Below are 17,495 nucleotides of genomic sequence, written 5' to 3'. Positions count from 1 at the left end.
GGAGCAGCACAAGGAAGGCAGGGAGCCTTCTGAGGTGAGCATCACCTGGCCACAGCCCACACTCCTCACCCATTCCTGCACGCCCCCCCCCCCCTTGCACTAACCCTGTGCCCCCTTGTGCACCCAAATTCCCTCCCACAGTCTGCACCCTTCACCCCCTCCTGCACTCCAAACTCCTGCTCCAGGCTCAGCCCAGAGCTCCTTCCCACACCGTGAACATCTCAGCCCCAACCTAGACCCACATCCCCTCATAAACTCCAATCCTCTGCCCAGCCCAATGAAAGTGAGAGAGGATGGGAAATAGTGAGTGATGGAAGGAGGGGGGGATGGAGGGAGCGGGTTGAGGCCTGCGAAAAGGAGCAGGAACTTGGGGAAGGGACAGGAAAGGGAATGGAGGCAAGGCTGTTTGAATTTTGTGATTAGACAGCTGGGAGCCCTTCCATTATTGTAGAATACCTGCCACCAAGCAGGCAGTAACAATAAAGGTTTTGTTAAGTAGTTACCCAGCTTCACACATGATCTGTGTAAATCCTTGTCCTTACAATGATAAACTGGCCACATCTACCATCCCCCATGACTAAAAATGTCTTGGTTTAACAACATTTCTCTGTCACAACAAATCTACAGACAAAGTTGTGGATTTCACAAGTATCTACACAATGCTTACATTGTAATTTCCTGGGTAACCACAGAAAGGGCCATAGTACAGGTTGCTTCTTTCCTGTAGGAGTGCCTCCAAACTAGTGTTCAAAATAAAGGGAGAAAAGGATATTTTAAGGACCTGATCCTGCAAAGTGTTGAATTCCCTTAACTCCCATTGACTTCTGTATGATTATTCACATGCTTAAAATTAAGCATGGGTGTAAGTGTTTTGCTGATTCAGAGCCAGAGAACTCAGCACTTTGCAGCATTGAACCTTTTCTGCATCGTCGTCTCCTTTAAGATTGCAAAAATGTCTTTACATTATTTTTCAACTTTTACAATCGAAGGAGTTATTCTGGATAAAAGAGAGCAAAATTTGATCCATTTTAATAAGTGTCTTTCTCACTTAAAGTTGTGAAAACTTTTAAGTGTGTGTGAGAAGAATTTACTACATACCATCAGAAAAAAAAATGTACAGGTGCCTTGACATGAAAAGAACATCTTGACATGCTATTTAGGTCTCATGATTATTTAAAGATAATTTTTAGTATAATATGATCTAATATATGTTTTGTCATTTTAGTCAGGTGGGAAAATAGATCTTTTTGACAATGTAAATGTACTCAATCTCCCTTGATTTGCATTCTTTATAAGAACTTGTACTTCTGTGTACATACCAAACTTGTGAATCATTTCCCCAATGTACATAGATGCATCATCATGTTTAGGACCCCATTTTCTGTTTCTTACACCAGAGGTAGGCAGCTTCCATTCTGGCTTAAACCAAACAGATTTATCTTAAATTTATAGCTCTGGCAAATATGCACTGCTTCCTGTTGTACAGGCCACTCATTGAGATAAACCTTATACTTTCTGTGCCACATTCATTCTGCGGGATATTGTGTTAGCTCCCTACCCCTCTTCAATATATTTATTAAATATTGCACTGTTGTCTACTAGAACTTGTAATATTTTCTCCCACACAGATTAATGTCTGTGGAATATTTTAGTTTGTTACTAATTAATAATCTATCTGCAAAAACATTTTATGACAGCTCTTAAACCCATTGATCTACATTTATTATTTATAGTATAGTAGCTCCCAAATGACTAGCATCTTGTGCTAAGTACTGAATAAATTAATAAAAACAACTGTTCATGCACCTAGGAACTCATTATTGCTAAGGTTATACAAAAAAGGGATTTTTTAAAAAGTTTTGGTTTTGACCAAATTGAAGGTTCAATTCCATTAATGTGATATAGCCCTATGATTTTCAGCCAGGGACAAAAGTCCATTTTCTAAGGATTCATGTTCAGAGTCTATGATTTCTTTTTAATAAATGCTTTAGTTCTTTTGGTTGTAAAGATGATTTTTCAAATGCAATAGTTTGATTTATTGAACATAGATAATGCTGTTAGTGAAATGTGCTCTAGACCTTAAAACCAAACAGGAATTTAAGTTGCTCCTTGGCTTAAAAGGAATGCATGGTATGTACTGTGAAAGCTTGATCCTATACACCAGTCTCACAAACAATCAATTATATGGACCATTTTTCTTGAAATAAATTCATAAATAAATAAATCATGTCACAAAACTGACATCAATTACAAGTTGACATCCCTTCATATTCCCAATCAATTCCAGTACAGTAAACTTCCAGTAATCCAGAACCTTTAGGACCCAGGGGGTGCCGGATTATCAAATATGCTGGAGTACCGGAAGGGGGGCTATGAGGAGTCTGGAGTGGGGGTTGGGTCGGTGGGGAACTGCGTAGCGTGGCAGAGGGCAGCGCTGCAGGACCAACCAGGCAGCACCCCAGCTGCACTGCCCCCGGCTTCCCCAAGTCAGCCGCTGCTGAAACTGACTGGCGGCTGACTTGGGGAAGCCGTGAGCAGAGCACCCTCATTCCACGAGGTGTAACAGTTAACTCAAACTAAGGACTTAGTTCGAGTTAACGTTTGACTGCCGCGTGTAGCCACGGGCAGTTAGTTCGGACTAAAGGGATTTAAAAATGGCGCCCGAACGGGAAGATGCAAATAAAGCCCAGGATATTTAAATCCCGGGCTTCATTTGCAACTTCAAATGCCTACATTAGCCTCCCTAGTTCGAACTAGGGGGCTAGTGTAGACGTACCCAAACGGACGAGCGGCGGAGTTCGGGAAGCCGGGGGCAGAGCAGCTGGGGTGCTCTGCCCCCAGCTTCCCCAAGTCAGCCGCTGGTCAGTTTCAACAGCAGCGGACTTGGGGAAGCCGGGGGCAGAGCAGCTCCAATTGTCCAGCTGGCCAGAGCACTTTTGGGTTCCAGTTGGTGCCGGACTATTAGGAGTGCCGGACCACTGGATGCCAGACAATTGGAGTTTTACTGTATTTTGCAGTTTTGAAGAACCAGAAAGAGATGCAGGGCACCAGATAGAAACCTATGTGCCATACTTATTGCAATTTTGGAACTTTTCCATTTTCTGAACACCTCATTTCCCAGTTAGTTCATATATTAAGAATTCTACTCTAGGTATATTCTTGGAAATTTGCGATAAAAACAACCTTCAAAAACATCTTCAAGCTAAAGAATTGGTTTTAATCTATTAATCCCTAAATGGTTTATGTCATGGGTACCTCAGGTTATGTCTACACAGAGGTGTTATTTCAGAATAACTGATATTATTTTGAAATAACAACGTGCGCATTTACACTGCAAGCCATTATTTCCAAATAACGTCAAGATGGAGGACTTCTTACTCTGACTCCTATAATCCTCAATTCATGAGTAGTATTTGAACACTAGGGGTATATCCAGGGCCGGACTAAGGCATGGGCGAGCCGGGGTGTCAACTGAGGGGGGACACCTGATGGCAGCTGTAAGGGGCATGTGGCATCCCTTATAGCTGCCATCAGGTGCCGCACGCCCGGCTCTCAAAGCGCCGGTCCCCCCCATCCCCGCGGCGCCAGCCAGCAGCGCCTTTCCCCCCACGGCTGAGGGGCCCTGCACGTGACTGGGCCGGGCTGGGCAGCGCATGTGTTGTGCACGGGCCCGTGCATGCGCCGTGTGCCCGGGGGCGGCGCCACGCGCCTGGGCCCGGGGCACCAAAATGGCTCGGGCCAGCCCTGGGTATATCTACACTACAGAGAAGATTGAAGCTTGTGCTGTAGATCTTCCAGGGTTCTAATAACCTAATTAGCAGGTCTAGTGAAGACTCACTAATTCAAACTGAGAGGGCCACTCCAGCTGTTGCCAGTAATCCTGCTTCCACGAGGAGTAAGGTAAGTTGAGACAGAATGTTCTCCCTTCGACTTCCTGCAGTATGGACAGCGCCAAAAGTCGAGTTAAGGAACTTTCACTTCAGCCACACAATTAACGTAGCTGAAGTTGCGTCTCTTAATTCAGCCTTATCCCATAGTGTACACGTGATAATGGCAATCGTAATAAAATGGGAAACCATGTGACAAACTTCAATTGTCTTGCACCTTTGACCCTTGTGTTTACTAATCCATTTCTGCCTGGATGAATCTGGCATCCTAATCTCAAGCAGCTTGAAGCGGCAACCACATAAAAAATACGGTGAAAAAAATGTTTCCTTCTTTTCTCCTGTAAAGGGCATGTTCTCCCCACTGTTCAGCAACACCTCCTCAAGATTCATTTGTGAAATTAGCTTACCAATGGTCATCCCTCAGCCTGTTAGCATTCATTTTGGTTATCCTTCCTAACTCCCTTACAGCTTCTCAACTCATTGGCATTATTATTTATACAGAACCTAAACTGTGCTGGGTGCTTCACAGAGCAATTAAAAAACGTGATCCTTGTCCCCAAAGTGCCTATGTTACAAAATACCTATTTGTGTGAGTAGTCCCATTGGCTTTACCAGGGCTCACTTTTATAAATGGCTCAATGAGTGAGAGCTTATGCCAATAAAAATTTTATACCAGATCACTTGATCCTCCATTCTCTCTCTCTCTCTCATTTGTATTCTCTCCATATAAATGTGTACATATCGAATACAGAATAGTGATAGAAATGTAGCCGTGTTAGTCTGGTCTAGCTGAAACAAAAAACAGGACTATGTAACACTTAACTTATCTTGTTAGTCTTTAAAGTGCTACATAGTCCTGTTTTTTGTTTCATATTGAATACAGTATGTGTAAATATATATAAACATTTATCATGTGTGTAAATAGTATAAAATCTATATATTTCGGTCTCTTTACACATTGTGGGCATGTGTAGTTCGATAGATATGGACTTAAGCTACTAAGAGATCACACTGATATTTTAAAAATATTATTCTGTTAATAAATGAAATTAAAAATACTTTCTCTTTCTAGTTTGTGCCAAGTCAAACTATACAGTTATTGTAATAAAACAGGCATTTACCAAAAATATATCCTATGTTTGCCAAACAAGTGTGACTAAACCAGGCTTCTATAAATTTTTGCAGATTCCCATAAAAAGGCACACAGGAAATGCCTGATGGTACAGTTGGTTACATAAATTTGTGTGGGAAGATGGTTGGATTTTTTCAGTCACTTCTTGCTAGTTACAGCTTTTGAAGATAAGTACATTTTACAATCAAGCACATTTCCATGTTCAGAACACATGTTCATTGGTCTAAAATTATTTGCCTGAAACCTTTTTAACTCTGTAGCTGAGAGCCCATGTGCACTAAATCTAATACAAGAAAAGTTTAGATTATGTGGACCAAATTATTTGCTATCATAACTCAAAGGATTTACTTCTACAGACTTTAGCATTATGTTAGATGAGTAATTAAATAGTGGACTAGACTATTACAGTAGGAGGCAAAGGCCCCATCACTGCAGATATTAAACAATAAGGGTATGTCTATACTACAGAGTTTTGTCGGGAAAACAGCCATTTTTCCAACAAAACTTGAGGAACATCCACACTACAATTGCATTCTTCTGCAAGAAAACTGAAAGAAGATAGGGGTTTTTCCAGCATTGGCAATCATTCTACGAGGAAGAAGCCTTTTTGAGAAAGAGCTCTTTCACAAAAAGGCGTGTGTGGATGGGGAAGAGGGAGTTCTTTCAGAAGAAGAGGAAAGAGGAAAAAGCACAGGTGCCTTGGTGGCCTTCCGTCCGTAGCAATCACAGCTTATATGCGAGAGAGCATCCATTCAGTCTGGACGCTCTCTTTTGAAAAAACAGATCACTTTTTCGATGAAGTTTTGTAGTATGGACACTCTCTTTAGGAAGAAGTTTTTTCGGAAGATCTCTTCAGAAAAAATCTTCTTCAGAAAGAAGCCTGTAATCTAGACGTAGCCTAAGTCAATAAGACATTAGAGAAATTGTGTAAGAAGTACTCCATACATTTACAAGTTGTCAGGCTACCTGGCTCAACTGGTCATATGCTTTATAGTAATGTATAGACTATAAAAACGTGAGTGTCAACTGTACAAGAAAACAGGAGGCAGTAAAGTATTTGAACGCATTTACTACAATTACTACTGTCTAGTAATCTTACATAAGATGGCCCTTTTAGGAATGGCATAAGTGGTTGAGGGACTTTTTATTTGTTTGTTTGCTTTTCTGTGTACCCCCTGTATTCCTGTATTCTTTAGTCAAAACTGTTTATTCCATTGAAAGTACTTCTGAAGGCCCCATGAAATTAGTACACTTTTCAACACAATGGAAATATCCTGTACATTATCCATGAAAAAAATTTCAAATATAGCCATGCATGAAAGTATAGCCATGTCTTTGATCATACAGGTCCCAATCCTGACAACAAATGTCCACAAGGAATCCCACTGACTTCAAAGTGATTCCAACTGAGCACAGGACTTTGTGCTAGCACATCTATTCTCTGGGAAATGACCCCATATAGGAAGTGAGCTCAATCAGATGACTTAAATCAGTAAATCTTTGAAGTATTAAGTCCTTGTAATATATGAAAGCATGAAACCAGATCAGTTAATACTGTATGATGTTTCATTTTATGGGTCATCAAAAAATAAACATGTCTTCCATAGTTCCTTTTAAGTTGTGAAGCATAGATTTTGTTAGTTTAATACATTTTACAACACAGTGTTATAATTTAGGGCTAGATGCTGTAAATAATTTAGGACTAGATTGCTTCTGTTATATTATGATAGCAAAGAGAAGAGGAAATATAAGTGTGAGTTTATGTATAATGTTTGTAAGATGGCCATCTTGGAATTTGAAAAGGAAAAGGTGACCTCCATGTTGTTTACCTTCTGATTCCCAGTTATGAGTAAAGGAGCAGAAAAAATCTGAGAAAAGTAACCAAATTGTTGGTAGGCAACATTTTCCTGTATAAGTAGGCAGCGATGAGAGCAGGGGATTAGCTCTCTCTAGCTCAGAGATCCATTGTCCCTAAGAGACAGAAATGATTTTTAACCCCAGAGTAGTTCAGCCAGTCGCAGGACAGCATGGTGCCTGAGTGTGATGATGTGGAATGCATCTCTGGTGAGTAGGCACTTCCAATCAAACTATAGGTGCTTTAATATTTTATGTTTAATTTGAAAAAATGAGGTGCAGTGGATATCTGATTCCCAGGTACCACTCCAGCTACACAGAGGATGCCCCTGGAAAAGACTGTTTATATATAGAGGGATGGCCTGCGAACCCTCCATGGATATCTCTAGGGGTATGTCTACACTACAACGTTAATTCGAACTAACTTAGTTCGAATTAGTTAATTCAAACTAAGCTAATTCGAACTAACGCATCTAGAACTAAAAACTAGTTTGAATTAGCATTTTGCTAATTCGAACTAGCATGTCCACATTAAGTGGACCCTGAACCGGGCTTAAGTATGGCCGGAAGCAGTGCCGGCAGGGCATCAGAGGAGGACTTAGAGCGTGGAGATGCTGTCTCAGGCTAGCCGAGGGCTGTGCTTAAAGGGTCCCGACCCCCACCCCGGACAGACAGTTCTCAGGGGTGCCCCACTTGAAAACCAGTCCTGGCTTGGAGTGCCCGGAGTGCCCACACTGGGCACATCACACCACTCGGCCATCAGCCCGGCTGCACTTGACGCAGGCTGCCATCTCGGGAGAGGGGGCAATTGGGGGGCTGCAGGAGAGCTTCCACCCCCAGAAGCCCACAGAGCCAGCCCAATCCTCCCCATCGGGGGCTCGTGCCCCATTCCTCCCTCACCTCCTTCCACTTACCCTTCCCTAGCCCCTTTTCTTGATGTACAAAATAAAGGACAATTGTGTTAAAAAAATGGAATCTGTCTTTATTGAACAAAACTGGGGGAGACTGGGAAAAGGAGGTGAGAGAGGGGAAGAGAGAGGCTGGGAGAGGGGAGGGCAACTACAATGATCAGGGGTTGGGAACAGGTCCCATATGAAGAGAGGCTAAAGAGACTGGGACTTCTCAGCTTAGAAAAGAGGAGATGGAGGGGGGACAGGATAGAGATCTCTAAAAGCAGGAGTTGGGTGGAGAGGGTGCATACAGAAAAGTTCTTCATTAGTTCCCATAAAGAAGGACTAGAGGACACCAAAGGCAAGGAATGGGTAGCAGGCTTCAAACTAGTAACAGAAAGTTGTTCTTCACAAAGCAAAGAGTCAACCTGTGGAACTCCTTGCTGCAGGAGGCTGTGAAGGCTACAACTAGAACAGAGTTTAAAGGGAAGTGAGATAAAGTCATGGAGGTTGGGTCCATGGAGTGGTATTAGCCAGGGGGTAGGAGTGGTGTCCCTGCCCAAAGTTTGTGGAAGGCTGGAGAGGGATGGCACGAGACAAATGGCTTGGTCACTGTCTCCGGTCCATCCCCTCCAGGGTCCCTAGGGTTGGCCGCTGTCGGCAGACAGGCTACTGGGCTAGATGGACCTTTGCTCTGACCCAGGACGGCCATTGTAAGCTCAGGGCTCAGGGTCGGGGGTCTCAGTGGACCCCCTTGATTTTCATGCACTCCTGCTCCTGGGTGGCCAGGCTGGCAGCTCTCCTGCCCTAGACGGCCACCTTCCTGTGCCTAGTGCGGAGATCGTGGACGAGGTCCACGATGTCCGCATAGCCCAGGCGGGTGCCCGCCTCTTGCGGTCCAGGGCAAGCTCCCGGGAGCCGCCAGCCTGGTCCCGGGAAGAGGGGGAGGGCTGGAGGGCATCGGGTGGCTGGCTCGATCCGTGCCAGGTGCAGGGTCTGCTGGCTGGGTGCTGGCAGGCTTGCACCTGGCACGGGCACCGTAGCCGGCCCGTGCCCCTTTAAGGGTTCCGGGGCCGGGAGGGGGGCATAGAGTTTCCCTGGTGTTGGCCAGAGTGGCCACCAGGGAAACCTGGGAAGCCTTAGCCTCCCACTAGTTCGAATTAAGGGTCTACACAGCCCTTAATTAGAACTAGCTAGTTCGAACTAGGCTTAATCCTCGTAAAATGAGGTTTACCTAGTTCGAACTAAGCGCTCCGCTAGTTCGAATTAAATTCGAACTAGCGGAGCGCTAGTGTAGCGCCTATTAAAGTTAGTTCGAACTAACATTCGTTAGTTCGAACTAACTCTGTAGTGTAGACATACCCTAGGAAACTTTCATGGAAGTACTCTGCAATCCTTTGCAGGTTTCTGGGGATGGCTGTCTTATTTCTTGCATCTTAATATGGCACTTCCCCACACCACTGAAGTATTAACTCTGCTGACATCATTCCAGTACACAGCATAGTAGCATAAGGACCAGGTCTGTACCTGCCACTTGCAGCAATGGCTCCCTTGCCACCTCTATTACTCTGATACTGCATAGGGGAGACCATAGAAATTTTCATTATAAATACTCATACTGCAAACAATAGACTGTGTGATTCCCCCACCCATGGTGATTTCCAGGTTCCTCAACCATAGTTTCTCTATCATGTCTGTGGTCTAGTTGGCAGGGATCAGCATTGAACTCAGAATCTGAGAGCACAGAGTTACAGCAGCATTAAGGGGGTGGGCAGGCTTCCTGTTCTGTCATGGCTGCAAACCATCCCCAACCCCAGAACCACCTTGGAAAAAGACTGCAATTTGGGAGGCTTAATGCTTGTCCCTAGTCTCAGAGCATTATCCACCTGCTCACATGTGCGCTCAAAATGAGCTTCCCACAAGTTGCAACACAAGGCCTGTCACCCTTGCCTATATGTACCATAAATGAAAAAGCAAATCAGGTACACTGAATACCTGGGGATTCTGAGTAAGTTCTGGCTTGCGCTTGAGTGTAATAAAATGAGTGACTTTTAAATAGCAAGCTTGTACTAGATGCAGAGTATGCACTAAAAATGATTGCTTTGTGCTTTGTATGCCTTGCAGCAGAAAGTTTGGCCTTCAACACACGCTCTACACCAGCAAAGAGATTTTCACAAATTAGAAGATGGAAAAGGAGAACGTGTGATGACATGTTCACATAAATACTGAACACATCAAGGACAGCTGACACAGAGCGCCGAGCCTGGTGGATTTCATTCTCTTAAAAAGTGAACATGGATACGAACACAGACACGGATACGAACATGGAGAGCAGAACAACATCTCAGGTGTCTGAGTATGCTGCGCAGGGTGACAATCAGTGGATTCATAAAGACCAAGCAGATATGCTGAGGTGTCCGGTTGAGTTTCAAGAAAGACAGCTTTCCAGGGGTAACCTGTAAGGGGGAATGAGGGATCACATGTCCCCCAAACACAGTGGCTACGTCTAAACTACATCCCTTTTTCGGAAAAGGGATGTAAATTAGACGTATCGCAATTGCTAATGAAGCGGGGATTTAAATCTCCTGCACTTCATTAGCATAAAAATGGCTGCCACTTTTTTTCAGCACTTGAAATAAGGGATAAGGAATCTTTCGGAAAAGGCTTTATTTTTCGAAAGATCAGCATCTAGACTGGTGCTTTTCTCCAACAAAGGTCTGTGCTGGAAAAAAGCGGCAACCATTTTTATGCTAATGAAGCGCGGGAGATTTAAATCCCCGCTTCATTAGCAATTGCGATACGTCTAATTTACATCCCTTTTCCGAAAAAGGGATGTAGTCTAGATGTAGCCAGTGGGAAGGAGGGGCTGGCCAACAGCAAGTGGGGACACTGGCGGGCAGGGGAGCTATGGTGCCCACAGGAGGGATCCAGCACCCCCACACTCACCTGCAGAAGAAGTACAGTATAGCAAGACAACCCTGTTACTTTGCTCTCCCAGCTGCATCATTCTGGAGAAGTGGGAGGACTATCCTGCAACATGGCATTTGAGGGAGCAAAGCAGCTGCAGACACCTTGTTCTGCTTACCCAGCCACTGCCAGTTAGTGCGAGGAGGGTGGTGGACCCCTGTTGCCAGCACCAGCCCCACTAGTCCCCAACTCTGACTTGCTTGAGAGAAGAGGCAGGGCAGAACAAGGACTAGGAAGAGGCAGGGTGAGGGCAGAGCAAAAGCACTGCAGGGATGGGGCAAAGATGGAGAGGCAAGGAGAAGGGATGGGGAGAGGCGTGGCCTGGTGTGCAGTGGGGTCGTTCCAGCCCTTTCTCGGGCTGGGGGAGGTCATATGGCTGACAGTCCCCCGGAACCCTCTGACAGTCGCATCTTCTAGATTCTCTCTGTAGCCCCTGCAGAACAGCCTACAAACACTGCTTTATTCCTGACACCCGTCCTCCAAATGTTTCAGGATTTTAGGAGGGAAGGTGCAGTTATTTCAAATTAACTTTAATAGCGTCTACACAGGCAAACCACTATTTCGAAATAAATTCGAAATAGTGGAGCCCTTATTTTAAATTTGGTAAACCTCATTGTACGATGAATGACACCAAATTTGAAATAGCTCCTTCGAAATAAGTGCTGCATAGACAGTTATTTTGAATTCGAGGGCCTCCAGCCCTTCCAAGGGAGCCCTGGTGGCCACTCTGGGCACAACCAGGAAAACTCGTCTGCTCCCCCCCGCCCCGGACCCCTTAACGGGGCAGACTCTGGCCACAGAGCCTGTGCCAGTTGCAAGCCTGCCAGCACACAGCCAGCAGACCGTGCACCTGGCACAGGATGAGCAAGCAACCAGCTGCCACCCAACCCTCCACTGCTCCCCAGGACCAGGCTGGCGACCCCCAGGAGCCTGCCAGGGGCCGCAAAAGGTGGGCGCCTTCCTGGTCTAGTGCAGAGATCGTGGGCCACATTGAAGTTTGGGGGGAGGCCTCCAATGCCCACGAACTCAGCACTAGGCGCAGGAATGTGACCGTCTACAGCCACATGGCTGCCAGCCTGGCCACCAGAGGCCACATGCATAGCCAGGAGCAGGTCTGGAGTAAAATAAAGGATCTGCGGCAGGCCTATGCCAGGGCCTCCCAACCCGGGGCTGAACCGGAGGCCTGCCTGCACTATGAGGCCCTGGACCGCATCCTGGGGGGTCAGAGGGTCCATGCCCCGCTAGTCGTCATTGACCCCAGGGCAGAGGGCCCTGCCCCTGACACAGGGAAAAAGGAGGAAGAGGAGGATGACAGCAGCAGGATGCACCACCCCGCCTGGACCATCTACCCGCATCCGGGCCAGCAGGCACACCCACAACCAAGAGGGGTTCCAGAGGCAGCAGCTGCAGTTATAAGGATGGCAGGTCACAGCCAGGAGCAGTGGGTGCAAGAGGACCTGTAACTGCGGCGGGAGAGCTGCGGGAGCAGGGCCGTGCCCTCCGTGAGCACCTGCAGGCCCTGGCGGACCGATTGCTGCTTCCTGCTGCTCCAGCCCCTGCGGCCACCCCAGCTATCTCTCTTCCTCCCACCCCTTTTCCCCCTCCTGCTTCTTCTGCCCCCCCATCCCTTCTGCCCCACCCTGCATACTCACTCTCCCCCCCGGGAACGCCGAGGGCCCCACATCTGAAGTGCTGTGAGATGGGAGGGCTAGCAAGACCCCCAACCCTAAGCTTCTCCTCCCCCTTCCTCCTCCTTCCAGCTCCCTCCTCCCAGGTTTCCTCCCTCACCTCTCCTGCCCTCATTCCCTCCCTCCCCCCACCCCAGTTATGTTAAATAAAGAGAGTTTTTTGTGGCAACACAGGTGTTTTTATTGTATATCAGGATGCGGGGTTAGGGAGAGGAAGGAGGTGGGGGTGGAATGTAAGGCACAAGGCCCCAGTGGGGAACGCCAGGGGGACTTCAGTCCTCGTCCACCTGGAAGCTCTCCCGCAGGGCTTCCCGGATGCAGACAGCCCCCCGAAGGGCCTCCTGGCTGGCAGCCGTGCGGGGCTGTGCATACTGGCCAGCCAGGCGGGCAGCCTCTGCCATCCAGGCTGGCAGGAAAGCCTCCCCCTTCCTCTCACATAAATTGTGGAGCACAAGACATGCTGCCACCACGTGTGGAATATTGTGCTGGGAGAGGTCGAGGCGGGTGAGGAGGCATCTAAATCATGCTTTCAGTCCGCCCCCTCGACCACAATGTGGGCCCTGCTGAGCTTGGCATTGAAGGCCTGCCAGGAGGGGTTGAGGTGTCCCGTGTAGAGCTTCATCAGCCAGGGCTGTAGGGGGTAAGCCCCATCCCCCAGCAGGCACACTGGCATGTCCAAGTCCCCGACCCTGATTTAGCAGGTCTTTACAAGACCTTCTAAATAGAACCCCCTAGGAGATTACCACACACACACACAAGCATCCATGATCTCCTGGTAAATGTAGAGAAGACCTGTGCACCCCATGTCAGTTCTGTCTGACTGGGTAAATCGTGTGGGAATCAAAAAGCCCTGAGAGCTCATATCATGATTATTATAAATCCAAATAAGAATCATACAGGAATTGTGTACTAAACACTCTCGCAGTCATTAACAACACAAATAGCTCATTTCATGAGGTTTAACTGGTTATTCAAAGAAAGGGGTTTATTTCGGAATCGCCCTTCTCTGCCGCGTGTAGACACGAGCAGTTCTTCCGGGCTAGTCAATTTCCAAAAATGGCAACCGCACGGGAACATGCTAATGAAGCACGGGATATTTAAATCCCACACTTCATTTGCAATTTCGGTCGCCCTCATTAGCCTCCCTAGTTCGAACTAGTGGGCTAGTGTAGACGTACCCATAGAGTAAAACCTTGAAGTCATAAAGTGGATGTGATTCTCAATGATAGGGTTACACATATCTACTGCATGAAGGAAACACACACCTAAACAAAGTGAAACATATCATACTTTTTATAAGTTTATAGTTCCATAAAAAACCTGTTACTTCTAAAAGTCTCATAAACTACTAAATATAGACTACAGAGTTGTATAATAAACTATAGCTCATATGGATCATATAGACTGAAATGTAAGCACTCTACTTGTGTGTGTATTTCCCACTCTGTTTAGAAACCGCAGCCAAAGAATAAGTTACATGTAGTCTTCTGGGATCTAATATTCCATATATATTCAACAAAACTCACAGTGAATAACTATATGGCAAAAATTCCAATTCAGCACAATGACAAAAATATTACATTATAATTATTTAAATACTGAAGAATTATTAATGCCAACTAATAATCTTCTGTTCTAATTCTATGTGCCCACACAAACACACTTCTGTTCTATGTACAGTACTTTTTCCTAAACTTACCTAGAACTGCTGTGTCATGCATTGGTTGCCTGATTAAGGAATGCAGATTGCTTTCTTAGTGGGGACTACTGGGAATCAACCAATTCTGCATCAGAACACCAGGCACTAGTTATGCAACCTATGCATGATTAAGCAATTGCAAAGGAAAAAAGTAAAAGTACAGCACATAAAAAAAGAGAAGAACAAAAGGGGAAGTTCAGGTAATCGCTTCTTCCTAATATTCTTCAGTATTTAAATAAAGAGAACAATGTCCTTCCCCCTGTGCTGAATCAGTATGTATTCCATAAAAAATAAATTTGTTTCATATTCTTGTCTAATTTGTTTTAGAACTATTTACAGTATATAGAATACAAAATGAACTGGAACATCTGTCCATCCCTAACTTCTGCCAGGAGTTTGTCCACAAGAATTGTTATAACTAAACAAAAACTGTCCATTTTGCTTAGCAAAATAATATGAAAACTCACTTGGTAGAAGGCATTTAACACTATAAATGAAATGCTTAAATGCATTTCCACATAATATTTTAAATTAAAATTGGCATTTTCAAATATAAATTTTTTAAACTAAAACTAAAATTTAAATGTTTTTATCCACCAGAGAATTTTTTAAAATGCTATGTTTAATATAATGATTAAAATATTTAGGCTATGTCTAGACTGCCCTCTCTTGTGCAATAAAATATGAAAATGAGGTGAAACACTGAATATTGCCACACCTCATTTGCATGCTGAATGAGCTGTCATTTTTGCACAAGGGGCTTTTGTGCAAAAAGGAGCCGACTACACAGCTCCTTTTTGTGCAAAAACCCTTCTTGTGCAAGAGCCATTATCCCGCTTTTTTTCAGGAAGAATGGCTCTTTTGCAAGAGGGGGGTTTAGCACAAAAAGGAGCCATATACAAAAGCCCCTTTGCAAAATGGCGGCTCATTAAGTAAGCAAATGAGGCAAGACGATATTCACCACTTTGCCTCATTTGCACATTTTCTTGCACAAGAGAGGGCAGTCTAGACTTAGCCTTAATGCACCAATGTATGGAGAACAGAAAGAGTTTTCAAGGGAATTCTCCCAACAGAAAATAAAGTAAGTATACGAAATAGTTGAATTAAAAATAAAACCTAAAAATTTAAACCATCAAAAGCAGAATTCTGTATAAAAGAGAAACTATCAATGTATTTAGGACTAAGCTTTCACCTTCTTTAGGACTAAGCATCCTAACTTAATTTCTTATAATTTCTTTAAAAATAAATGTTCTCAAAAAGATGGAGATGTAAGAGCAAAACATATCTATTTATCTTTAACAGACATACCTCTGTTTTTAACAAGTAACTGAATTGTGAGTTGTGAGTGAGCCGAGAAGGGGAAATTCTCATGCACATCGTAATACAACCTATGATGAGAGCAAGAGTGCGCTGCAGCCATATAGACATTTCTCCAGTATATGTGCATCCTCTCCAAACGATCTGGGGTAGACTTACATTAGTTGAAACTATGGAAATAAATGGATCTTGATGAAAGCTAATAAAACACACATTAACCTACAGCTGATATTACCTGTTCCTCATCAATCTACACTGTCACCACACCTAGGTGTGGGCACAGTAACTTCTGGGCATGCATCCCATGGTTCCCAGCACTGCTGAAAACTGTCCTTTACACTGGACATTTTAGAAGAACCGGTCTGACCCTATTTCAGTGGAAATTATGGCAGGAAATGTCCAAACCTCAGAACTTCACATTTCACCACATCAATAGCGTTGTGGTGTGATGAGGATCTAAAGCACACCAATGTCAGGCAGAACTACAAGAAAGGTTGCTATTCTAGTAGAGCAAGTGGATACAACCTTTCATAATGGATTAATAGCACTCTTTTTAGTGGCAGATCTGCAATCCATCGGGGTTCTATGTGCGGCCCATGAGCCGTTTTGTTTACGGTTGTCCACAATTCCTCTGATTTCCATCTGCATAGGTTTTTTTTCCTCCTAGTACTACTAAAGTGACATGGACTTAAAGCAAGCGCACATGAAGTGAGGTGAGTACTGATTACACACAACAATGTGAGCAATTAGCAAAACTATCCTATCCCTAGAGATCATCATTGTTACAACAATCTTGTGGTTCATGGAGATGAAGGAGGCCCATTCTCACTAATCCACTCACTAGCCCACTCACTAACCTAGGTTAATGATCACTGCCCTAAAGGCAATGTGACATGGAGATATGGAATGGGTAGTGAATCAAGAACTTCAGGATGAGGAAGGGCACATTTCTGGAGCTGTATGAGGAGCTCTTGGAACCCTTGGAGTACAATAACAAAAGGAACAGAAAAACAATATCACTGCAAAAATATATGGCCAGTGTCCTCTGGAAACTGGACATTCCTGAAAGTTACAGGTCTTCTGGGAGCCAGATGACAGTTGTCAGGTCCACCATTAGCACTGCAGTAATAATTATTTGTAATACAATGACTGCTGTACTGTCTGCATACGTGGTAAAAGTGCAAATATCCTTGAAATAATTGCAGGATTTGAATAGCTGAGGTTTCTCAAATTGTGCCAGGGCCATAGATAACTCTTATGTGCCCATATTCCCACCCCATCCCCAACCAAGAAGCAAATGCATATATCAACAGAAAGGCATCTAAATACCTTTGAGTATCTGGCCCATTAATTTAAAAGGGAGTTAAGCACCTAAATACCTTTGAGGATCTGGCCCATTGCTCCTTCATGATGCAGATGTTGGAAGCCCATTGGAAGAGTTTCAAAGATACATATGTTAGATAGACCTGTCAAGTGCATGATGTCTGGTTGTTTAGGAATTCAGGATTATTCGAGAGTGGGCAGGCAGATGTGTTTTTCCTACCAAATATATGGATACAAATGGATTCTTTGTTTCCACTTTTATTCTGAGTAATTTCTTCTACCCTCTACTGCAGGGGTGGCCAACCCACAGCTCATGAGCCACATGCAGCTCTTCCCCACTTAAAGTGTGGCTCGCGAAGTCTCCCTCGCAGCTCGCAAAGCCACCCCTGCGCCCCTAGAAACGGTCCCTGGCCTTCAGCCCCCAATGCTCACCAGGGGAGCCGTCTGGTGCGGCGATTCAAAATGGCGTCACCAAGATGGTGGTGGCCAACGGGAGCCTGATGTGGCCTTGTCTTTTAAAGGGGCAGCATCCTTTTTTTTCCCCCTCAACAAAAATTGCTCTCGTTTAATGGGTTGGCTACCCCTGCTCTACTGCCAAGAGTTATTAAGGCTTTCTCTGATATGCAGTAGTCTGGCCCAGGATGCCATGGTGCATTCAGACTGCCAGCTTAATGTAAATACATATCCCATCGCTCCTCCACTTCCCCCATCGTTCTCCACACTGCCCCAGTATGGAAG

General features: G+C 44.9%; 1 long non-coding RNA gene across 2 annotated transcripts in view; it reads right to left on the bottom strand.

The window, feature by feature from the left end:
• LOC112546348 (uncharacterized) overlaps window positions 1-17,495 on the bottom strand; it is a 50,928-nt gene that overhangs the window by 27,240 nt on the left and 6,193 nt on the right. The gene's annotated exons all lie outside the window — the stretch shown is intronic.

The sequence above is a fragment of the Pelodiscus sinensis genome, chromosome 1, assembly GCF_049634645.1.
Source record: "Pelodiscus sinensis isolate JC-2024 chromosome 1, ASM4963464v1, whole genome shotgun sequence".
NCBI lineage: Eukaryota > Metazoa > Chordata > Testudines > Trionychidae > Pelodiscus > Pelodiscus sinensis.
Note: the sequence above shows the minus strand (reverse complement) of the source record. Positions and strands in the feature narration are given on the sequence as shown.